Source organism: Pongo pygmaeus, chromosome 6 (assembly GCF_028885625.2).
Source record: "Pongo pygmaeus isolate AG05252 chromosome 6, NHGRI_mPonPyg2-v2.0_pri, whole genome shotgun sequence".
In the NCBI taxonomy this organism is placed as follows: Eukaryota; Metazoa; Chordata; class Mammalia; order Primates; family Hominidae; genus Pongo; species Pongo pygmaeus.
In genome coordinates, this window is record NC_072379.2 from 66,851,454 (window position 1) to 66,878,345 (window position 26,892).

At 34.5% G+C, this 26,892-nt stretch overlaps 1 long non-coding RNA gene across 1 annotated transcript in view; it reads left to right on the plus strand.

Moving 5' to 3' along the window:
- Positions 1–26,892, plus strand: part of LOC129040749 (uncharacterized) — a 42,400-nt gene that overhangs the window by 12,389 nt on the left and 3,119 nt on the right. The window contains exon 4 of the long non-coding RNA XR_008503722.1: positions 3,101–3,138. This is a non-coding gene — a long non-coding RNA (uncharacterized LOC129040749). The remainder of the gene's footprint in view (positions 1–3,100; positions 3,139–26,892) is intronic.

Sequence of the window (26,892 nt, forward strand, 5' to 3'; positions counted from 1 at the left end):
AACTTTAGTGAACACTAGATAAATAATCATCTGAAGATCTTGTTAAAACTGATAACTGAGACCCACGTACAGGCTTTCTGAATCACTATGTCAGGATGGAGCCCAAGAAATTGAATTTCTAATAGTTTTCCAGGTGATGCTTATGCTGCTGGTATAGGGATATACTTTGAGTACCACTGTCTACAGACCACTCCTACACTGTCTCCTACGTTCCTAGGAGGCCCATTGAAATAGACATAATGAGTGGTTAAGGCAGGCTATCCTGGTGGAGTGCAGAGGTGGTAGATCAGAAACAGAGGCTGCCGCTCCACTGTGTCATACAGTTGCTTTCTGGAGGATCAGATATAATTACTTTCATCATACTGGAGGAGGATCTGTTCTTCTCCATTCATAAATACTAAGTGGCACAACAGAGCTGGAGGCAAGGTTTCCATTATGTCATAGCCATAACTTCAAGGCTTGGGTCTCAGTATCTGATATCCCAGGGAAGGGACAAGTTTTCCAACCAATAAATTTTAAGTTGGAAAAGTAGGGTTAGAGGTCAAGTTTTTCTTACTTTGTACTTTTATCTGTTGACTGCCAGCTCCTGATTATATCCTGTGAGGTTATTATTATGTGTCAACTTACTGGGCCTGTGGATTCCCAGACATTTCATCAAAAATTATTCTGGGGGAACCTGTTTCCTATCTGTTCTTTTTCTCTGGAGAACCCTGATTAATACAGCTTTTGGTACCAAGAGTGGTTGTAGAGGGACAGAATCTTAAGGATGAAGTCTCTGAATAGGTTCTGGGGTTTCTGGAATTGGCTTTCTAAATATAATTAGATTATATTTAAATATGCGAATCACTCTATTTCCAATAGTGAAAAGAGCACTCATAGTTCATGATGTGGTCTGGAAATACGGACATGCAAAATATCATCATTGGATATTCATAATCAACTGCTTATAAAAATCAAGTATCTGGTTGACTGTATATAATATTATTGAACATTTTTGTCAAATTAACAAATACAAGATTGACTAGTTGCTCCATTATTGTAAATGGGGAATAAATCCTTTTTGTGGGGTCTTTAAGGATTATTTCAACACAATTGGAGAAATTATATTCAGAGAGTGATTATTATACACACAGGTCCTAGAGGCAGGAGGCACAGCACGCCATGCAGGAGGCCATATGGGAGGAAATCTCAAGGAGTGAGCTCAATCAAGTAGATGAGAGCCTGAAAGAGAGAGAGAAGTGGGGGAGGGAGATTGGACCCATGGGCAAATGCTTTTATTGGGGGACATGGTGAAGTACACAAGCAAAAACCATGAGGAGATTTTATTGGTGTGTTTGAATGTCACTAGGTCAGTAAAGGGAAGCCAAGAAGGAACTCTTGTGGCAGAGACCAGACTTACCCACACCAGTGTACCTGGTTGTGTGGGCAACGTGTTTACAGATTATTTGTGGGGATGTTGAAGCATCAGGAAAACATAAAGTTTAAAAAATTTATAATATACTCCTAATGTCACCAGACAAAGTGCAAAAAAGAAAAGGATAAGCTTAGGGATTTGAATTCCCAGCTCAAGGGCCTTACAAATGACCTGTAAGCTTCTACATATGCCCTGAAGGAGACACTTATCTCCAGTAGTTGCAGGGCTGAGACTGCTGAATAACAAACCCCGAATCCCAACATTGGTTCCTTGACCTGTGGAGTGAGAGCTATTATGGTGGGAAAGGGCAAATCCAATCCACTGGAATTACCTGTACCTAGGAAAATAATAAATTGAAAGCAATACCACATTCCTCAAGTGATTGTAGAATTGTGTGTCACTATGATGGATTGAAAGATGCAGGTGTGGTGATTTTCACCACATCACAATTCAACTCACCTATTTGGCCTGTGCCGAAGACAGACATATTTTCAAGAATAACTCTGGATTATCATAAGCTTAGCCAAATGGTGACTCAAATTGCAGCAGCTGTGCCAGACCTGGTCTCATTGCTTGAGGAAATTGACACACCCTACGGTACCTTGGAAGTATAATTTTTCCATCTCTGTTTATAAGGACCATTGAAAATAGTTCGCTTTAGGCTGTCAAGGCCAGAAATATACCTCACAGTCTTTCCTTAGAAAGACACAATGCTTGTGGGTCTTTGGATTTTGGAGACACCATATTCTCATTTGTGTACGTTATCCAATCTTGTACCAAGTGACCCTAAAATCTGCTGAGTTTGAGTGGGGCCCAGAACAAGTGAAGGTCCTGCAACAGATTTAGGCTTTTGTGTAACCTGATCTACCATTTGGCCATGTGATCTAGTAGATCCAATGGTGATTCAGGTGTCAGTGCCAGATACGGATGCTGGGTAGAGAATTTGGCAGGCCACTGTAGATGAATTGCAGAGCAGAGCCCTAGGATTTTAAAGCAAAGCCTTGCCCTCCTCTGTGGATAGTTATTCTCCTTTTGAGAATCAGCTCATGGCCTGCCACAAGGCCTACATAGAGACTGCGCACTTAACCATTGGTCACCAAATTGCAATGAGATTGAGTGAGTTGAACTACCTATCATGAACTGAATGTTACATGATATATCAAGCCATAAAATTGGGCATGCCCAGAACTCCATCATCAAATGGAAGTGGTATATGCAATATGATTGAGCCTCATCAAGCACTGAAGCCACTTATGAAGAAGTGACCCAAATCAAAAATTTTATCCCTTCACTATGAAATTAGAATAGCAAAGAGATTAGTCAGATGGGATGGTCCCCACGGAAGTCACCGATCAACTGAACCAGCAATCCCAGGACCATTTGATAATTTAGATCATAAATTGATGCTATTATTTTTTCCAAAGGCAAATTATCACCACACAATTTAAGTATTAAATGAATAACTTTGTTTACTATTGGCATAAAAAATATTACCTAAATAGAAAATGCACTTGTCTAGACAATTCTGTTGGTCATTCAAGAGGATGTGTTTCACATAACCAATATATCCTATGGAATATGGATTAACTGAGCTGGTTGGACAGTAGTTTGAATCCAAGAGAGGTAAGGTAGTTGTTTTTAAGGCTTTGGGTGTTATTCTTACTCTTCCTTTCCTGTTTATTATAGGAACAATCCTCCAATGTTGCTAAGAGTGATATTAACAGGTATGATCTCAGCTTCTATTTGTTGAAATAGTACAGGTTGCTTAGAGAGGAAGGTGTAGTGTGCAACCCTTCAGTCAGGAGGGTGAGCTGAGAGGTGAGTGTTAGTTTGACTAATTCCTTGCAAGTAAGACTCCCAGAAAGAGTGTTGACTTCTGTATTAAAATTTATAGAACTATACACAAATAATTGTTCATTTTACTGTTGATAATTTAATGAAGGAACAGTTTTACTTCTTCCTGTCTGATTTTTCTTTTTCTCTTTCCTCCTTCTTTCTCTTTCTCTCTCTCTCTCTTTCCTTTCTTCCTTCCTTCCCTTCCCCTTCCCTCCTTCCTTCCTTCCTTTTTTCTTTCCCTCCCTCCCTCTCTCCCTTCCTCTTTCTTCCGTTCTTCCTTTCTTTCTTTGCCTTATTAAAATGTCTAGAATCTTTAGCATAATGTTGAATAGAAGTGGTAAAAGTGGACATTCTTGCTTTTCTCCTGATTTTAGAAGGAAACAATTGATCTTTCACCACCAAGTTTAATGTTAGCTTTGCATTTTTTGTACAGGCCATACATTAGATTGAGGATGTTCTCTACTAGTCTTATTTTATTGGTGTTGAAATTTACAGAACACTTTTATGTATCTATTAAAATTATTATAGGATTTTTCTCCTCTTTCTGTTAATTTTGCAAATTACATTATCAGCTTTCAAATAGTAAATCAACCTTGCATTATTAAATAAATGCAACTTGAGTTTTTATCCCCTTTACATATTGTTGGATTTTATATGCTAATATTGCATGAAGTATATATTTATTAAGTAATATTGAGTTTGTCTATATTAATGAAGGATAACTGTTTGAATTTTTAATGTCTTTTTATAGTTTTATTAAGGTAAACTTTATTTTCAGTAAAATGCACAGATCTTAAGATTATGATTAAATGAGCTTGATATGTGATCCTTTCCATGTAACCTCTAGCTCTATGAAGACATAGAACATTTCTATAACCCCATAACATTTTCTTATGCCCCTATACAATCACACTGTATTTTCTTTTTATTCTCTTCAACTTTTAAGTTCAGGAGTACATGTGCAGAATGTGCAGGTTTGTCACATAGGTAAATATATACCATGGTGGTTTGCTGCACAGATCATCCCATCCCCTAGGTATTAAGCCCAGTATCCATTAGCTATTCTTCCTGATGGTCTCCCTCCCCTGGCCCTCCCTGACATACCCCAATGTGTGTTGTCCCTCCCCAATGTGTCCATGTGTTATCATTCAGCTCCCACTTCCTAGTGAGAACATATGGTGTTTGGTTTTCTATTCCTGCATTAGTTTGCTAAGGATAATGGCTTCCAACTCCATCTGTGTCCCTGCAAAGGGCATGGCCTTGTTCCTCTTATGGCTTCATAGTACTCCATGGTGTTTATGTACCACATTTTATTTATCCAGTCTATTATTGATGGGCGTTTGGATTGATTCCATGTCTTTGCTATTGTGAATAGTGCCACACTGAACAAATGCGTACATGTATCTTTATGATAAAATGATTTCTATTCCTTTATGTATATACTCACTAATGAGATTGCTAGATCAAATGGTATTTCTGCCTCTAGGTCTTTGAGGAATCGCCACACTGTCTTCCACAATAGTTGAACTAATTTACACTCCTAACAGCACCATAAAAGCATTCCTTTTACTCCTCAACCTCTCTAGCATCTATCGATTTTTGACTTTTTATTAATAGCCATTCTGACTGGTGTGAGATATCTCATTGTGGTTTTGATTTACATATCTCTGATGATCAATGATGTTGAGCTTTTTTTCATATGTTTGTTAGCTGCATGTATGTTTTCTTTCGAGAAGTGTCTGTTCATGTTCTTTGCCTGCCTATGTTTTAATTGGGTTGTTTGTCTTTGTCTTGTAAATTTGTTGTTTCTTATAGATTCTGGATGTTAGTCCTTTGTCAGATGGATAGATTGCAAAATTTTCTCCCATTCTGTATGTTGTCTGTCCACTCTGATTATAGTTTCTTTTGCTGTGAGGAAGCTCTTTAGTTTAATTAGATCTCATTCGTTAGTTTTTGCTTTTGTTGCAATTGCTTTTGGTGTTTTTATCATGAAATCTTTGCCAGTGCCTATGTCCTGAATGGTATTGCCTAGATTTTCTTCTAGAGTCATTATAATTTTGGGTTTTACATATAAGTCTTTAGTTTATCTTGAGTTGATTTTTGTACATGGTTTAAGGAAGGAATCCAGTTTCAATATTCTGCATATGGCTAGCCAGTTCTCCCAGCACCATTTATTAAATGGGGAATATTTTCCCCATTGCTTGTTTTTGTCAGGTTTGTCTAAGATCAGATGGTTTTAGGTGTGCAGTCTTATTTTTGAGTTCTCTATTCTCTTCCATTGGTCTATGTGTCTGTTCTTGTACCAGTACCATGCTGTTTTGGTTAATGTAGCCTTGTAGTATAATCAGGTAGCATGATGCCTCCAGCTTTGTTCTTATTGCTTAGGATTTTCTTGGCTATTCCGGCTCATTTTGGTTCCATATGAATTTTAAAATAGTTTTTTCTAGTTCTGTGAAGAATGCCAATGATAGTTTAATGACAGTAGCATTGACTCTATAAATTCCTTTGGGCAGTATGGCCATTTTCACAACATTGATTCTTCCTATTAATGAGCATGGAATATTTTTCCATTTGTTTGTATCATCTCTGATTTCTTTGAGCAGTGGTTTGTAGTTCTCCTTGAAGAGGTGCTTCACTTCCTTCGTTAGCTGTATTCCTAGGTATTTTATTCTTTTTGTAGCAATTGTGAACAGAAGTTCATTCATGATTTAGCTCTCTGCTTGCCTGTTGTTGGTGTATAGGAATGCTGGCAATTTTTGCACGTTGATTTTGTATCCTGAGACTTTGCTAAAGTTGCATGAGCTTAAGAAGCTTTTGGGCTGAGACAATGGGGTTTTCTAAATACAGGATCATGTCATCTGCAAACAAAGACAATTTGACTTCCTCTCTTCCTATATGAATGCCCTTTGTTTCTTTCTCTTGCCTGATTGCCCTGGCCAGAACTTCCAATACTATGTTGAATAGGAGTGGTGAAAGAGGGCATCCTTGTCTTGTGCCAGTTTTCAAGGGAAATGCATCCAGCTTTTGCCCATTCAGTATACTGGCTGTGGGTTTTTCATATATGACTCTTATTATTTTGAGGTATGTTCCTTCAATACCTAGTTTATTGAGAGTTTTTAACATGAAGGGATGTTGAATTTTATTGAAGGCCTTTTCTACATCTATTGAGATAATCATGTGGTTTTTGTTTTTAGTTCTATTTATATGATGAATCACATTTATTGATTTGGGTATGTTGAACCAACCTTGCATCCTGGGGATGAAGCCAACTTGATTGTGGTGGATAGGATTTGTGATGGTCTGCTGGATTCAGTTTGCCAGTATTTTATTGAGGATTTTTGCATCCATCTTTATCAGGAATATTGGCCTGAAGCTTTCTCTTTTTTGTTGTATCTCTACCAGGTTTTGGTATCAGGGTGATGCTGACCTCATAAAATGAGTTAGGGAGGAGTCCCTCCTTTTCATTTTTTTTGGAATATTTTCAGTAGAAATAGTACCAGCTCCTCTTGTAGCTCTGGTAGAATTCATCTGTGAATCCATCTGGTCCTAAGCTTTTTTTGGTTGGCAGGCTATTTATTGCTGCCTCAATTTCAGAACTCCTTATTGGTCTATTCAGGGATTCAATTTCTTCCTGGTTCAGTCTTGGAAGGTTGTATGTGTCCAGAATTTTATCCAGCTCTTTTAGATTTTCTAGTTTACTTGCATAGAAGTGTTTATGGTATTCTCTGATGGTTGTTTGCATTTCTGTGGTGTCAGTAATGATATCCCCCTTATCATTTCTGATTGTGTTTATTTGATTCTTCTCTCTTTTCTTCTTTATTGGTCTAGCTAGTTGTCTGTTTTATTATTATTTTTTTTTTTTCAAAAAAACAGCTCCTGGATTTGTTGACTGTTGAAGGGTATTTCATGTCTCTGTCTTCCTCAGTTCAGCTCTGATCTTGGTTATTTCTTGTCTTCTGCTAGCATTGGGGTTTGTTTGCTCTTGGTTCTCTAGCTCTTTTAGTCATGATGTCAGATTGTTAACTTGTCAATCTCTACTCTGTATATGCAAACACTAATTGTGTTATTAAGATTTGTTTTGCCTTTTGAAAATCTTTGTATAAGTGGAATTACGTAGTATTCTTATGTGCTTGACTTCTCTAACCCAAAATAAGATTTTTTTCTGATTTATCCATGTTGTTGCATACGTAAGTACTTTATTAATTTTTATTGCTGAGTAATAGTTTTGTCAGTAAACATGTATATCACAATGATTTTTAAATGTATTTACTGATGGAAATTTGTGTTACTTCCAGGGTGTCACTATTAAAAATAAAGGTGACATAAACATCTTGGTATAAATCTTCTGTGGATGAATCGATTCATTTATTTGAGTAAATACCCATAGTAAAATTTCTGAGTCATAGTGTATATTCAGCTTCATAAAGAAATATGAAATGGAAATAGTGGAGATGAAGTCCATAGGATAAAATTTATAATTGTAATAAAAGTTCCCTCATCACTTGACACAGCTGTGCTGGAAAGGAGGGACTGGTAAAGTACGGTGCATGAACTGAATCTGATACTCTACCTATTTTTTTGTGTCTTTTGAACTAAGAATGTTTTTTTTCTTTACCTATTAAAGTGTAAAATTTAAAAACACTATTTGCCTTTTGTCGAGAACACTTTCTTGATTTTGGCTTTCGGGTCCTAAGGCCTTAAATATTTACCAGTTGGTTTTTAGAGAAAAATTTGCTGACCCCTGGGTCTAGTTTTAATAGTAGATACAATTGTGGACTTAAAGATTATTCTAAGAATAATAATACAGATTGGTCAAGAGAAAAAAATGATTTTGAACCAAAAATATTATGAATAAAATATTGATTCAGAGATGATACATGAAAAAAATTGTTTCCAAAGATTAAATTGAAAGACCTAATAGATTCAAACATTCCCAAAGACAAACTAGATTACCTACTATGACCAAATATGCCAGAATTATTAATTACTATGGAAATTAAATGTTCTATAAAATGAAAAGTAAAAATAATAGGAAAAAGGAGAGCCAAATAGAAAAACCACACCAAATTAAAACTATTATATCCAGGGCAATACTGCAAGGGAAAAAAAGGAGGATAGAAACAAATGATGATGATGATAATGATAATGGTGATGATGGTCATGAAGAGGGGGAGGACAAGGAGAATGATTCATTGGAATAACAAGGAAGCACAGAAATAATCAAAATTTCAAAGTGCAAAACCACCAAGCCATGAGAATAGCGTAGTCTTCAAGTTGTGGTCATGTCAGGGAACAATTTCAACTCTACTATATCTGTACATAAACACACTCAGTATTTTAAAAGGACCTCAAGCAGTATATAGGATCAATAGATATAGGATCCTAAGTAATCACAATCATAGATGAATTTAGTCTTTGGGAAAATTTTCATGAACATAGGAGAGAAGAGTTGGGAGAATCTATAACAAGAAGCAGCAGCCAATGCCTTTACTAGATTGACCCAAGCTTATATTAGCAGCCCAGTAATACTGCATAACTTATGTAGAGAAAATGCCAATAATTTTAATAAAGGGCCTGGTATAATACACTGTATATATGGTATCATGATAAAGTGAAAAATAATATTTGCAAAGCAGAGAATGGTCATTAGCACAAGGAAAAGTATAATAGACAGAAAACTTAATACATTTCTAAAATAAAAAAAAAGAATAATTTGATAATCCAAAGGGGCAAAAGTGGTATTATCTTTTAAGCAGAAAATTGTGAAAATAGTTCAAAAGATAAAGAGAAAGATGAAAATTGTACCATCTGCTTGTTGTTATATAAAGATCTACTCACTTGAAAATTCTTATATGGGATAACAAGAAAATCCTGAGATTTTAAATGAACAGAAAAAAATGAAAGAATATTATAGGAAGGCAAATAGTCAATACAATGTTCTATTTCCTGGTCCCTACACCAAAGAATCTGACTTTAAGTTAGAAGAAGTTACCCAAAATAAATACGGATGTGGGTTTTACAGCTGAGACTATTAGGAATTAGCATTAAATCATATCAGTCAATTGGGTTTCAGCCTAAAAGATGGCAGAATCAATAGTTTGGTTTTCTCTGTTAGAAAAAGTGGCATGGACTATTAATGATGACTAAATAGCCACTGAAATCTTAACTAGTTCTAACTTAGTTAACCTTAGAACTCAAGTGCTAATCATCCAATGGGCCAAATTGGTACCATAACAAATAAAAGATGTGGTACAGCAGAATATGTACAATGGAAAGGGTACATCTTATAATGGAACAAATCCAGCCTTTCAGGTGTCTCATCCTTACATCATGAGGTTGCTGCTATTGAGATGGGCTTACTGAATCTTGACTAAATTTGAGGGCGTTGACCTGGTTGGGATCTACAAAGAATTAAGGCAAAGAGTGGTACATGGATGAAGAAGCTCTGTTTATAGCAGAAAGCACAAAATAAAAAGCTATTTTCTAAATGTTATTCCAAAGATGGAATAACATTAATCCAGGAAAGGGGAAGAAAAGACAGAGTGTAAAGCAGACATGGCCATAAAGTAAGTAATAGAAAAATCCTCAAGATTAAAACAAAACTCAGTTATATTTACATGGACTCCTGAGCTGTTGCTAATGGAATTCCCATAAGGTATGCTAAATGAAAAGAACAAAATTACAAAACGAATTGTGCTGAAGTGTGGGGTAAAGACATTTGCTAAGTATTGGAAAAAAAATTCAATACAGCCATACAGCACTTAATGACAGAGATAAATTTTGAGAAATATGTCATTAGATGATTTTGTGGTGGGAACATCATAGAGTGTATTAACATAAACTAGATGGTATAGCCTATTGCTCCTAAGATACAAACTTGTACAGTATGTTACTATACTGAATACTGTAGGCAATTCCAATACAATGGTATTTATGTATCTATGCATATCTAAACATACAAAGGGTACAGTAAAAATACGGCATAAGAGATAAAAAATTGCATTAATGGAGCTTGCAGGACTGAAAGCTGCTCTGGTTGAGTCAGTGAGTGAGTGAGTAATGAGTGAATGTAAAGGCTTAGGACATTACTGTGTATACTTAGGCTACACTAAATTTATTTAAAAACAAAGTAATTGTACTATGATGTTATCACAGCTATGATGTCACTAGGTGATAGAAAATTTTCAACTCCATTATAATCTTATGGGACTACTGTCATGTATGTTTTCCATCACTGGCCAAAAAACCCCCACAATTTTGCAGCACGTGACTGTGTATGTAGGTCATGTTTCAGCCCATGAAAGGGAAGTGTAGCCAAGCGTGGTGGCAGTTGCCTGTAATCCCAGCTACTCAGGAGGCTGAGGCACGAGAATTGCTTGAACCCGGGAGGCAGAGGTTGCAGTGAGCCGAGATCATGCCACTGCACTCCAACTTGGTGACAGAGCGAGACTCCGTCTCAAAAAAAAAGGGAAAGGTAGAACAATAAAATACAATGAGATGATGAACCAGTTGACTAGGAAGCCTCAATTAAAGAAAGTAAAGGAATGTACACAGCAGTTGTTCATTGAGCCCATGAGAAATTTTGACATTTAGGAATCAATGTGTCAATCCAATAGGTTAAAAAAAAAAAACAAACAAGAAACTCTGATAGGCAATCAGACTGTGAGTATATGATAAATAATTATTGTTTCTGCAATAAGTCCAAAACTCTAAAACACAAAATAGAAGCAGCTACTATCCATAGGGATTACAACCCAATACAAGTAATTCAAGTTGATTGCATTGTATCTATGTCTAAATTGTAGGAGAAATATGCCATCTTACTATTGTAGATATTTATAAAAATTGAAGATGACTTACTTCTTTTATAGGATTAACACTTATACCACAATAAATGGACAGTGTAAGAAACAAAAAGTTTACCTTGTGGGAGCAATTTATTGAAAATCACCTATAGATAATTTGTGGAGACAGCTCAGGGAAGCAATTTTAATACCAAAAATTTGGGTAATCAAAATAATATAGTTTTAAAAATCCATCTTGTAAATAGTCCCAATGAAATAAGAATCAGTGAGAGATAGGATGGCCTCCTAAAATACAGATTTAAACAAAGCTTCTGGCTGAAGAAAATACTAGATATTGCATGATAGGCTAATCAAATCAGGGAGATAAGTGACAGAATAAAAGCAAATTTACAACCTTTGAAACATACAGTCATTTTGCAACCAATTCTTATGATAGAACATGACAAAGATAATGGCATATCACTCCTATAATTACATTGTTACATAAGAGTTTGTCTTAGCTGTCTGAAGAGAGAGGCTTTCCTGCTGGCCTTGAAGAAGTAAAGTGCTATGATATGAAGTGTTTATGCAGGCAGTCACATGACAGATAAATGTGAATAGCTTCTGTGAGCTGAAAGCCTCAGTCATAGCACCGCAAAGAACTGAATTCTGCCAAGAACCTAAATGAGCTTGGAGGTGACCTAGCTGACATCTTGATTGCACTCTATGAGAAAGACCTGAAGCAGAGGACTCAGCTAAGCAATGGCTGGATTTCTGCCCACGAAAATGGTGATATAACAAATGTGTTGTTTTAAGCTGCTAAATTTGTGGTAATTTGTTATGCAGCAATAGAAAACTAAACAGCTATTTTCATAAACATATGGCTATCTCATTAATAAAAGAAAAGAATCTGTCAGCATTTAAGATTTAAACAACCCTAAAACTATAAACATATTTATGTAATACCTAAATTATAAATAAGCAACATCTGCTGTACACATCCCTAGGAGTAGAAGATACTGAGAAAGATGGTACTTGTTTACTAGAATGTGAAGACACTGATAAGAATAATGCAAGTTTCATTAAATAAAATATTAGGCATGTTGAAAATATCCAGGTCTCCAAAGAGCATAAAAGCCAGAATGCAAATGCCACACCACCAACCAAGCAACAAGTTTCCAGTATGCCTTCTTGGGTATGTCAAGTGAGCTATGAGTCATCTTTACATTGGCCATAGGGCAGTCCTAACCCCTTGCACAGATTGAGCAAACAAATCTTCACATAGTGGCAGGTAGACAGTTGGGATGAAATTTGATAGATGAGGTTGAGAGATTGAGATTGACCAAACCCTGAGACTTAAGTAGTAGGCTTTCCTGTTTTGTTAGGTCATATTGCCTTTTAAATTGCTTACTTGAATTATTATTTCATCAACTTACTGAGTGTAAATATTTATATGGTAGACAATAAATGGTTCAAAGTTTTCTTGGTTGGCTCTTTTGATTAACATATTCTAACCTACTCTTTGTAGTTATGCAAGTTAAAATATAAAGCACGTTCTCAAGTATAATAGTTGGCATTTGACTCAAATACAGTATATATACTTTCCTAAATTTATTTCTAAGTATTTTATGGGTTTGATGCTATTACAAATGGAATTTTTGAATTTGATTTTCTAAATATTTTATGATAATATGAGGAATAACATTAAATTTTGTATTTTGATCTTGTATCAAGTGGTCTTCCTAAATTTACTTTTTAGTTCTAGTAATGGATTTCTTAGGATTTTCCAAATAAACAATCATGGTATATGTGAATAAAGACAGTTTTATTTCTTCCTATAGAATTTTTATAAATTGTATTATTTTTCTTTTATTGCATTAACTAGAGCCATAAGAACAATGTTGAACAAAAGCAACCAAATTGGGTAACTTTTGCTTGCTCCCAAGTTTACTAGAAAATAATTCGATATTTTACCATAAAATGTGACACAAGTTGCGGTGTTTTTTGTTTGTTTGTTTGTTTGTTTGTTTTTTAACAGAGGCTTTGTATCAGAGTAAGGAAGCTCCTTTCTATTGTTGGTTTGTTGAGAGATTTTATCATAAATAAGTGCTGATATTTGTCACATGCTTTTTTTTTGTATTCCTTCAAAGCAATGTAGAGCTTTCTCTTTTTCCAGTAAGATGGTACATTACACTAATTGGTTTTCCAGTGTTATATCACACTTGCGTTGCTAAGACAGAACCCATTGGTGTATAGTTATTACTCTCTTGATGTATTCCTGAATTCAAGTTTCTGATATTCTGTTTCTGAAGTGGTTTTTAATCCTGCTATTATTTTTTTCCTATGTTTTAATCTTATCAAATATTTTTTAAATTCTATGTTAATTTTTATACTGACTTTTGTGTTTTTTTGTTTTGTTTTGTTTTCGAGAAGGAGTCTCACTCTGTCACCCAGGCTGGAGTGCAGTGACACCATCTTGGCTCACTGCAACCTCCACCTCCCAGGTTCAAGCAATTCTCATGCCTCAACCTCCCTAGTAGTTGGGATTACAGGAGCCTGCCACCACGCCCAGCTAATTTTTGTATTTTTGGTAGAGACGGGGTTTCACCATGTTGGTTGGCCAGGCTGGTCTTGAACTCCTGACCTCAGGTAATACGCCCACCTTGGCCTCCCAAAGTGCTGGGATTACAGGTGTGAGCCACTGTGCCCAGACTATATGGCCTTTTAAGTATACTTTCCAGTATTTTTTATAGCTTCTCAATATTGTTTTTAACTTATCACAGTACACTTAGATCTGATATTCCACCACAGAAAATGCTATTTTTGACATATAACTGAAATTTACATTTGTCATATACTTCACAATATGCTCTCTCTCTCTCTCTCTATATATATATATACATATTGCTTTCAATAATTGTATTTTTAAAAAATTAATGGAAAAAAGATATTTTGTTTTACATTTACCAATACATTATCAGTTTCATGCTCTGTTCATCCCTTCATGTGTATCATTTAGTTTTAATTCACTTCACCCAGGAGGACTTCCTTTAGCATTTCTTATAGATCAATTTTCCTGGTGACAAATTTTCTAGATTTCATTTATTTGAAAATGTCTTTATTTCATCTTTATTTTTGAAGAATACATTTGCTAGTTATGGAATTCTGGGTTGATAGTTGTTTTAATTAATTTTTCTTTTCAATTATTATTTTTAATAATCTCTTACTGTTTTTAATAAAGAGGCAGTATAACTTACTGTTTCCTATAGGAAAAATGTCATTTTTCTCTGGCTGTCTTCAAGATTTTTACTTTATATTTGACTTTCAACAGTATGACAATGGTGTGCCTACTGGCAGTTTTCTCTGTATGTATGTGGCTTGTGATTTGCTGAGCCTCCTGTATCTGAAGGTTGTTTTACATTATTTTTGAATGCTCTCAGTAATTAAATCTTCAAGTTTTTCTTCTGCTGTATTATCTATTTCTCTTTTCTGGGACTACAAATCTGTAAATGTTAGACTACTTGGTATTTTTGCACAGATCAGTGAGGCTCCATTTATTTATATTCAATATTTTCTCTTTGCTGCTCACATTGAATAATTTTAATTAATCTCTTTCCAAATTCACTGTCCCTTTAATTGGCCATCTTCATTCTTCTCTTAAGTCCATCTACTAATTTTTTGTTTAGGATATTGTTTATTTTAGTTTTTTTCATAGTTTTCACTTTTTGCTGAGGTTTTCCCTATGATCATTCATTATGGTCATCTTTTTCTTTATATTCTTAAACATATTTGTAACAGTTGCTTTCAAATACTTGCCAGTTTTACACCTGGGTCATCAATGTGTCTGTTTCTGTACATTCTTTTTTTTTTTTAATTACAGATAATGTGATCCTGTTTGTTTGCAAGTATGGTAATTTTTATTGAACGTTAGACTGTTGGTTTCGGGGAAAAAAAGACTGGCTAATTACCTTGAACATATAGCACTTTAGTCTTACCTGTCTTAAAGATGGGTCTGCTGCAATTTTTCCCTCAGTCTCAGTCTACAGGGTTTTTGTTTTTTTGGTTTTTTTCAGGTGTAATTTCGCTTTTGTTGCCCAGGCTGGAGTGCAATGGCACAATCTGGGCTCACTGCAACCTCCTGCCTCCCGGGTTCAAGCAATTCTCCTGCCTCAGGCTCCAAAGTAGCTGGGATTACAGGCATGCACCACCACACCCAGCTAATTTTGTATTTTTAGTAGAGAAAGGGTTTCTCCATGTTGGTCAGGCTGGTCTTGAACTCCTGACCTCAGGTGATCCACCCACCTCAGCCTCCCAAAGTGCTGGGATTATAGGCATGAGCCACAGTGCCCGGCAGTCTACAGATATTTTTTATAGTTCTGTTTATAGTATTAGTATGAAGGTGACCCTTCTGTGATTTCAATGGAAAGCTCAAGTTATATGAACAAGACTCAGATCCTAAATTCTATCTTCTCTGCAGTTGACAAGAGCTAATAATTTGCCCTGTTTTCACAAATATTCAGCTATTGTTTTACATTAGACTTCTTGGAGTTTTCCTTGTGCTTTCAAAAGTCAGCCAAAGATTTGAAGGGAATTTATATGCAGATTTGGGAACACATTTCCTGTGGTTCCTCCTTTCTCAGAATTTTTCCTTTCAATTTACAGTTGGTCTGGTAGCACCAAACTCCCTTCTTTGACACTTAAAGCTAATAAAGCAGATTTCTGCTGGAATTATACCTGTCCTGGATTATATGAATTGGGAAGTAGCTTCAGGAAGAATGCCAAATAAATGTGAATCTGACCCAATGCCATTTAATTCTTTCAGAGATTGAATCCACTATCATTTCTGCCAGCTCTTTGTCATTTTTAAATGACTTCAAAGTGGTTGATAGGTTATTTTGTTATAATAATTATTTGCAGCAGAGTGAGTCTTATATAAGCTACTCTGTCTTTCCCATAATCTAAACTCATTTTCTTTGTGACAATTACAGGCATTTCTCTATTGCCTTTTAGAATTAAAGTTTCTTTGAAGTCACCAACTTCAGGTTGATTTTTTCCCCCTCCTAATTAACTTAATGTTTTTGTTTTGACTTTAAAAGGATTTTTCTCTTTGTAACCAAGGAAACTGATGAGGTTATCTCTTAACATATATTGACACATATTAATTTATTTATTCTGCAAATATTTGTCACCTACTGTGTGCCAGCTATAAATCTTTAGAAATACAGCAATGAACAAAACAACAAAATTATATTACTATAGAAGATCTATTTGGTAGTAAAGGGAGTTAAAAATTTTTTTATATAAATTTCTTTAGAAAAAATAAAGAGATAAGCGTTACGGAGAAAAAGAAAGTTAAGAAGGATACTATGGAATTATACTATCTGCATATTTCTGTTACTTTTTTACTGCTGCTATGAGTACATCATAATACTTTATAAATACATTGTAATTGATAATAATTCACAATACTATATTGTTTCTTTTTGTTTGTTTTAAAATGTTCTAATTTACCAATAACATTAAATATATCTGATATTCATTTTTGTTATTTTTTTCTATAAGAGGTTTTTTTTTTTTTTATTTTGGAGCAATGTAGTAGCCTTCCATAAAAATTTTATGGAAATTTTCAGAGAAATTTGATATTTTATATTCTTCAATCCATTCATGAATACTCATCAATATTTCTTGAATAAAATACCCATGCTTCAATCTCACTTTTTACTGTGAAAAAGAGAAATATTCCGTTTTAGGATAACAAATACGATTGCTTGGTTCCATGCTTATAATAAAGCAAAGTAGAGTAAGTGGAATTTCTGACTAAGTAGGAAAAAACTACACCCACAGTTAGTTACCAGGGCTGATGTGTGCACATAAATGGTCACATATCTGTGCTATAAGTGTAAAGAGTAACATAAAGACATTTTATTTGGCTTTGGGATGGATGGTATATTTGCATGTGTGTGCACATGAAATATATTAACACATTTTCTAACAACTCAGCTTTCTTTTTATTTGATGTTAAAAGTTATTATTGATATATACATGAAATTTAAAAGGACCAAAATTAATTGTACATAACAACTAAAAGTATCTTAATCTTAGTAATAATGTATTCATTACTGTAGTTTTCATTTTTTTAGTTTAAAGTTAGCCTTTTTCTCCATCTTCTTCATGTTGTCTCTGCTCAACATTTCTTTATTTTAAAATTACTTTTGAAATAGAGAGGAGTTTCTATGAAATCGAGTATTGTACTTGGTACCTGTCAGTAGGCTGCTGATTGTTCCCTGCCTCATCATTCCCTTACATTATATGCGCTTCATTTCTTTTGCTTTCTCTTTCTTTGGACTAGAAATTGTCAAAGACCTGCCAACATTTTACTCACTCTCAGACTGTGTCCACATTATAGTGGAAACAACTCAAGTCAAGTCAGCCAAACAGCTGGTCAATTCATTCACACTATGAGTTTAAAAGATGTCTGTTCTAATTCTATTGATTGGTTACATAAGATGAAGCTGTCAATTTTATAACTTTGACTAGACACAAACTCGGTCTGACCCAATATGATTTTGACCTGGTTCGAAGCATTGGCTTATTACCCGAGGGGTTCCAGTTGCAGCCTCTTGCTCATTGCCCTGTTTCAGTACTTTCTGGTTTATCTCTACTACAATGTCCTGGAACTGAGAAGGTGGTTTTGATCCTATTCTTTCTTATTTGGCTTAGATTCTAAAGAGTGATGGGTGAGGATAGGAATATAGGCTCTTCTGAACTATATAATCAAAATTTTATAAGATAGTAAGGAGGAGGAGAACCTAGTGTTCCCCTTAACCACTTTGAAACTTTCATCATTGGGCTTCTAGCATTTTTCTGAGTTGTCTTAGAGGCTAATAAATTTGTGTGCACAGTCAAGTTGAGTGAGGTGGGAACAGCCTTAGAGGTTGCTCAATGGACCGTATTTTCTCCCTCCTTGAGGGATACAAATCGCCACACCCATACATAGACATGTAGACATAGTTCCTGTACCAGTTCTGGTTTTATCAGTTTCATATAGTGGAGTTCCATAAGAGATTACTTTCGAGAAAAAGTTTCTTTTGTTAGAAAATGTTCTAACACCAATAATTTAATTTACATCTGTCATTTTACAAATCAGAATATTTGAAATCAGAGAGGATATGAGTTTCCCAGGGTCATGCTGTGATCTAATTTTAAAACTACACCACCAAACACCAAGAAAAAAAAAAAGCTTATTCACCTAGTCTGTAAATCAAGTCAAAAAATTTGGGGGCACAGATCTCTGTTTAATTAGAAAAATTAAAGGAAAATTTTAGTTCAATTTAAGGAGCCATGTGCTGGCTGTAGTATCAGAAATTATTCTTACCTGTGTGATTTCTATTAGATACTCCATTTGATCTAAATATTCATTCTTCAAATAATTATAAAAAGGTTGATTATGGACATGTCATGTGCCAGGCAGTGAGCTAGATATTGAGAATATAAATATGAGGGAAAATAGACATAGTCTCTGTATTTATATATTCTACATTTTATTGATATATAAATAATATATACACATAAGCACTTTAGGGCATAACATTTTTCACTGTGATTTGAACAATAATAAAACATAACCACTGTTTATTGAGAGGTATGGCTGTTTCAAACAATATGTATGAATGTGTATATATATTTTTTTTTTTCTTACAATTCTACAAAATGGTTATTATTTCTTTTTGTAAATTTAATTTTATTTTAAGTTCTAGGACACATGAGCAGGATTGTTACATAGACGAATGTGTGCCATGGTGGTTTGCTGCACCTATCAACCTATCACGTAGGTATTAAGCCACATATGCATTAGCTATTTTCCTGATGCTCACCCTCCCCTCTACCTGCTGACAGGCCCCAGTGTTTGTTGTTCCCCTCCCTGTGTTCATGTCTTCTCATTGTTCAGCTCTCACTTGTAAGTGAGAACATGCATTGTTTGGTTTTCTGTTCCTGTGTTAGTCTGCTGAGGATAACGGCCTCCAGCTCCATCCATGTCCCTACAAAGGACATGATCTCATTCCTTTTTATGGCTGTATAGTATTCCATGGTGTATGTGTACCACATTTTCTTACCCAGTCTATCATTGATGGGCATTTGGGTTGATTCCATGTCTTTGCTATTGTGACTAGTGCTGCAATGAATAAGTATGTATGTGTCTGTATAATAGAATGATTTATATTCCTTTGGGTATACAACCAGTAATGGGATTGCTGGGTCAAATGGTATTTCTGCCTCTAGGTCTTTGAGGAATAACCACACTGTCTTCTACAGTGGTTGAACTAATTTATATTCCCACCAACAGTGTAAAAGTTTCCTATTTCTCTACAGCCTCACCAGCATCTGTTGTTTCTTGACTTTTTAATAATTGCCATTCTGACTGGTGTGAGATGTTATCTCATTGTAGTTTTGATTTCCATTTTTCTAACTATAAGTGATGTTGAGCTTTTTTTCAAATGTCTTCTTTTGAGAAGTGTCTGTTCATGTCCTTTGCCCACTTTTCAATGGGGTTGTTTGTATTTTTCTTGTAAATTTATGTTTCTTATAGATTCTGGATATTAGACCTTTGTCTGATGGATGGATTGCAAAAATTTTCTCCCGTTCTATGGGTTGTCCATTCACTCTGATGATATTTTCTTTTGCTGTGCAGAAGCTCTCCCATTTGTCATTTTTTGCTTTTGTTGCAGTCACTTTTGGTGTTTTTGTCATGAAATTTTTGCCTGTGCTTATGTCTTAGATGGTATTGCCTAGATTTTCTTCTAGGGTTTCTATAGCTTTTGGTTTTACATCTAAGCCTTTAATCCATCTTGAGTTAATCTTTGTATAAAATGTTAGGAAGGGGTCCAATTTCAATTTTCTGCATATGGCTAGCCAGTTTTCTTAACACCATTTATTAAACAGGGAATTCTTTCCCCATTGCTTATTTTTGTCAGGGTTATTATTTCTATTTTACAGGAAAAGATATCAAGGTACTTAGGGGGTTAAGTAGCTTATCCAATATATAAAAAACTAACTAAATGCTAGATCTAGGGTTAAATTTATTTTAGTCCAGTTCTAACCTCTCAGCTGAATATAGGGATTTTCTGTATTTAAGAAATTCTAGTAAAAATTATTTATAAAAATAACATTTTGGTCCTGTTGACACATTGATGAAGGTAAACGGAAGAGATAAATGGTTGCAGGATTATGTCTGGATTTGAAAATTTTAAAAGAAAATGCAAATGTTAGAAATATATGACATTGTACCTAATTCACATTTTAACTGCAACTTAGGCCTGAAAAAGCAATAGTCTGATTAATAAACAAATTTCTCCAGAATGTGTCCAAGTATGTAATACATGTAAATCTTTAATTAACCAAGCCCCTAATTTTTACTTTTGGAAATTAAATATTAATGGAAAAGCTTTGTTCCACAAGTGAAATTAAATTCTTTGGAGATGTCATACACATTTGCAAACTGTAGTTAAATTGTGGTCCTTCGAACACACTAACATTTTATTTCTCTTTGGCATCAATTCTTGGTGTTCACTATTCTTAATGGGAAACAATTATGAATGAATTATTTAAACCTGTAGTTTTAGGAACCTAGAAGAATCCTTATGATTATCAAAGCAAAGACTCTAGCAGACAGCTAGAAAGAAAAAAAAATATGGACTAATGAGATTTTCTATATTCCTTTTTGTTTTTAAATCTTAATCTAACAACATGTGATATGTTACAGTTAATATATCACTAACTTAGTCTTTAAATTATCTTAATAATTTTACTTTTGTGAGGACTACTAGTTCGTCTTCTATATAGCTTCTATTTCTTTACTATGACAATTGGTCCAACATGACACAACATATTTATTACCAGTAGTGTATTAGTAAAGATCCAATTATAGCATTTGGTAATAGTTTACTTTTATCAAATCTAACATTATTGGTTGTTGGATTAATAAATTATTTGATGTTTATTAATAATAAATGAATTATTATTTTATATACTGCTGGGAAAGAAAAAAACACTTCTGCTTCAATTATAACTCAATTATTTGTCCCTTAGCATTTTATATTATCCCTAAAGAACTATTTTAGATATATTTAGACATAATTTTATATTATAATACCTCATGCCTATATGAAAAGATAAATGTAAACAAAATAATTGTTTAAATATTTCTAAATTTTTTTCTCAGTATTTAATTTTTCTGAGTCACTTTTTAACTCAGTCTTTAATATCCAGATTTTTCTCCCAGTAGCATCTTCTCTGCAATGAAGAACAAAAGTTATGCAGCATTTTAAAAAATAATAGAATTTATTCTAAACCAAACATCATGCATTCCACAAATTTTAATACTAGCACTTTCTTTATCTTGGCAGGAAGTATCAAAGTACCTATATATTTTCTCAGTAATATGAACCATCAAACTGGGTTCTTATGATACTGCAAGGTATCATGAAGCAAAGCTAATGGAGGGAACACAAACTTTGAGATCAGAAATAGCCGGTATAAATTATTGCTCTAAGTTAGGAAATTTTAATGAACCTCTTTGATCATCATTATCTTCATTTGTAAATTAAGCGGGATGATGCTCACATACAAGATCTTGTGAGTACTGGAGATAATGTAAAGCCCTTTGCCCAGCACCTGGTACATGGCAGGCAGTTGCATATTTCTAATGGCAGGCACTTAATATATTTCTAATGCTAATGTTAGAAGAAATGTGAATCCTCTGCCAATGAGTATAAAATGTTAGTTATGCAGTCTGGTTTGACTTTTGATATTACAGTGAATTTAAGCATTACTTTTCCCATCTTAATTTGGACATTATTCTTTCTCGAACTTGTTTTAATTCTAACCCAAAAGCAGATATTATATTTAGCCATTCTTGCTTGCTAGTCCAAATTTTACATGTATATTTTAAATAGACCTATTTTTTCTACAAATTTGACACTAAAGAATATCTATTTTAAGAAAATACATAATTTATTAATTAGAAATTCATATTTTAGGTAATTTGAATAACTGTCAAAGTGATTGCATTTTAACATGGTGGCAAGAAAAGCATGGAAGAAAAGATAAATTGATAATTATATACGTTCACATTTTTGAAAGGAGAAAACAAATTATGAAGTGTTTTAGGAAGATATTTGCTATATAATATGAGTTAATCCATATAGTCACGAAACCTGAAGCATGGTTGTCCTAGATAGGGTAATAATTTGTCACCTCTTCAAAACCACTGGAAGGAAATTGCTTATCATTTACAAAATCCTATTCTTCCTTTTTCCTATATAATATATCTGTGGCTGGTTGACCAACTAGGCTTTCTTTGCCTCTGATGAAGTCCTGAGTGATTCCTAGGATTTAAGACATTAGGCACACCTCCTCCACACTCTCTTCTTCCTTACTCCTTGCTGGAAACTGAACATAGCCACTGTCCAGCTTCCACCATACCAATGCCGACCATCTTGCCTGGGCTGCAGGGGCTGGGAAAGTAAAGCTTGTAGGCCGATCTAGCCCATGATCTTTTTGTGTGGTTTCAAGCTAAGCATGGTTTTTACATTTTAAAGGATTTATAATATGAACATAATTAAATAAGCAGAATTGCACAACAGAGACTGTATGTGGGCTGCTCAGCCTAAAATATATACTGTGATCCTTTACAGAAAAAAAAGTTTGCAGATCTATGTCCTAGGGTATAGCAAAAACTTGAAAGGAACATGAGTCTCTGGATAACTACAAAAAGCATAATTTCCTTGGTAGTCTAGACAGCTTATAAAAGTCTGCAATATGAAATAGAAATAAACTGAAAGGGTGGGTCCCATTACACAAAAAAGAACAACATGAATGACAGCTGACTTCTCCAAGAAAGAGTGCAAACAAGAAGACAATGGACATTGTTAACCTTTAATGTGATGAGAGAAAAAAAGTCAACCTAGATTTGTCTATCTAATGAAAATGTGTTTTACAAATGAAGTAAAGATGTTTTTAGAGAAACAGCATTCAGCAACTCTGTTTCCAGCATAATTATGAAACAAAAGGTGCAAAATTTTCTTAAATCTGAAACAAATTAATACCAAATAAAATCCTAAATGTAGTCAGTCATCAAGAATCCCAGAAAAGGTAAATACTTAGAAAAATATAAAGCATCTTTTTAAATTATAATTTTGTGTGTATATAGTTTTAAATTTATGTAAAAATCTATCGATGGCTAAAAATAAAATAATAAGGTACTATATGGTTTATAACATATATTGAAATAAAATATAAAAAATAATAAAATTAACAGCAGATAGCAAAAAGAATTTGTTGCAAGGCTTTTTACAATATTTGTGAAGTAATATAAAATAATATAATTTGAAGTTAGACTGTTTTAAAGATTCTTATTGTATCTTTAGAGAAACCACTAAAAATAACAGAGCCTGAATAGCCAAAGCAATCCTAGGCAAAAAGAAGAAAGTCAGACACATCACAATAACTGACTTCAAACTATACTAAAAGTTACAGTAACCAAAAGAGCATGGTACTGGTACAAAAAAAGTGGCCACATAGGTTGATGGAACAAATTAGAAAAATCTAGAAATAAATCCTTTAACCATGTCATCTTCAACAAAGTCAACAATAACAAATAATTGGGAAAGGACTTTGTATTCAATAAATTGTGTTGGGATAACTGTCTGGTCATACGCAGAAGAGTGAAACTGGACCCCTTCTTTTACCAATACAAAAATCAACTCAAAATGGATTAAAGACTTAAATTTAAGACCTAAATCTGTAAAAAGCCTAGAAGAGAACCTAGGAAATACCATTCTGGACCTAGGCCCTGGCAAAGATTTCATGACTAAGACTCCAAAAGTAAATGGAACAAAAGCAAAAACTGACAAGTGGGACCTAATTAAATTAAAGAGCTTCTGCACAGCAAAAGAAACTATTGAAACCGTTTTTAAAACTATTGAAAGTAATGGAAAAAAACACAATTACTTTTGCACCAACCTAATACCAACAGGGTAAACAGACAACCTATGGAATGGGAGAAAATATTTGCAAACTATTCATATGACAAATGTCTAGTATCCAGAATCTGTAAGGAACTTAAACCATCAAGCAAAAAACACACAACCCCATTAAAAAATGAGCAAAGGACATGAACAGACACTTCTCAAAAGAAGACATACACATGGCCAACAAGCATATGAAAAAATGCTCAACATGACTGATAATTAGAGAAATGCAAATCAAAGCCACAATGATATACCACCTCACACCAGTCAGAATGTTTGTTACTAATAAAATAACTGAGGTTGACAAGATTGCAGAGAAAAGGAAATGCTTATTCCCACTGCTGAGTGGAATGTAAATCAGTTCAGCTACTGTAGAAAACAGTTTGGAGACCTCTCCAAGAACTTAAAACAGAACTACCATTTGACCCAGCAATCCCATTACTGGGTATATGCCCAAAAGAATACAAATGGTTCTACCAAAAAGGCAAATGCACCCGTATGTTCATTACAGTGGTAATAATAGCAAAGGCATGGAATCAATCCAGGTGCCCACGAACGATGGACTGGATAAAGAAAATGTGGTACATATATACCACGGAATACTGCACAGCCATTGGAAAGAAAAAATATGTCCTTTGCAGCAACATGGATGGAGCTAGAGGCCATTATCCTAGGCAAATTAATTCAGGAACAGAAAACCAAATACCTCATGTTCTCACTTATAAGTGGGAGCTAAACATTGAGTACACATGGACACAAAGATGGGAACAATAGAGATGGGGACCTACTTGAGGAGGGAAGGAGGAAGGGGTTGAGAGTTGAAAAACTACCTATCAGGTACTATGCTCACTACCTGAGTGACAAAATCATTTGTACACCAAACCCCAGGGACACACCATTTACCCATGTAACAAACCTGCACGTGTACCCTCTGAACTTAAAATACAAGTGGAAAAATGTAAAAAAGGCAACACAGAAGAAAACATAATATGTAAAAAAAAATACGTGATACAGTCAAATGAAGAGAAAAAAGCTGAAACAGGGACAAATGAGATGAATAAAAACAAACATAAAAATGGAAGGCTTAAACCTTAGGATAGCAATACTACATTAAATGTAAATTAATGGACATTGTAACTCCTATTAAAAGGCATAGAATGTGACTGGGAAAAAAAAGAAAGACTTGTCTCTATGCCATTTTGATGAAACATATTTTAACTTGAAAGACAGGTTGAAAATGAGGTGTTTAGATGTGCTGTATTATATTAATAGAAGAAGTGAACATGAGAAAGCAAATATGGCTGTATAGATTTCTGACAAGGTAGAATATGAGATAAAGTATATTAATAGTGATAGAGAAACATTTCATAATAATAAAAATATCAGTTTATTAAGAAGACATAACAACTCAAATTATGTCTGCACTAATTAACAGAGTTTTAAAATATAAAATGCAAAAGAGGAAATTAAAAAATTCTTATTTATAATTGGATAGAAGAGTAAACCAAAAATTCAGGAAAAGTATAAGGGTTTTGAGCAACAGAAATAGCAATCATGGGCCAGGCACAGTGGCTTACGCCTACAATCCCAGCACTTTGGGAGGCTGAGGCAGGCAGATAACGAGGTCAGGAGTTCTAAACCAGCCTGGCAAACATGGTAAAACCCCATCTGTACTAAAAATAGTAAAAAAAAAAAAAAAAAAAAAAAAAAGTAGCTGGGCATGGTGGCATGCACCTGTAATCCCAGCTACTCAGAAGGCTGGGGCAGGAGAATTGCTTGAACCTGGGAGGCAGAGGTTGCAGTGAGTTGAGATCGCACCACTGCACTCCAGCTTGAGTGACAGAGCAAGACTCCATCTGAAAAAAAAAAAAAAAGAAAAAAAAAAGAACGAAATAGCCATCATGTTTGTATGCTCATAGAGTGATTCCATAGTGAATAAAAGGATTGTTGAAATAGGAGACAGGTGAGAGAATTTGTGAAGTTTTTTTCTTGAGTTGGAGAAGGAGTGGTATTGAATTACACAGCAGAATAGATTGTTCATTTACAGACTCTCTATTCTTGAATAATAGTTAGAAAAATTGATGTAGTAGAGAGTGTTTTCGCATTCCAACAGCATTTCCAATCCTTCTTATGCTTTGCACTATATTGCATAAGCGTAATGCTGAGTATTATGTTTCTCAAGCTTCCATGACAATATTCTTCTACCAATGAGTGACATTTGTATAACATTTTGAAGTAGAGAGACAGAACAGCCATTAAAGCTCTGACTATAGTGGGTAGGCATGAGGGCTTCCCATATATAAGGTTTGTCATAAGCTTCAAGCATTTTCCTGCAAGTTACTCACTTTAGCATTGCAAGACCCTGAGGTCTTACATGGAAGTTTCCTGTATTTCTTCTACTCTCTGATTTCTTTGGTTCTAAGAGAAGTTTCCCTAAACTTCACTCTTCTAGTCCTTTTAAATCCCTGTATTGAATTATTTTCTTCTTGAAATACCCAAAGTAGGTTTTGTGACAAAATTTGTATTTTATACCATAATACATGGGTAGAGAGGCTGGTAGATGGTTCAATGTGGTGGTATGAGTCTGCAGAGGTTTACTTCTGATTGCTTATATTTTCTCAGTGAAGTAGAAAGTAAGTCTTCCAGTTCAACATAAGGTAAGGGAGGAAATGAAAGAGGAGAAGATATGAGAAAGGAGGTTTTTTAGGAGTATAGTTAAAAGAATGGACTGTGATTTCTGGACAGCATAAAGAATGCTCTTGAGGGAGGCTGAGGTAGGAGAATTGCTTGAACCCGGGAGGCAGAGGTTGCAGTGAGCCGAGATCGCACC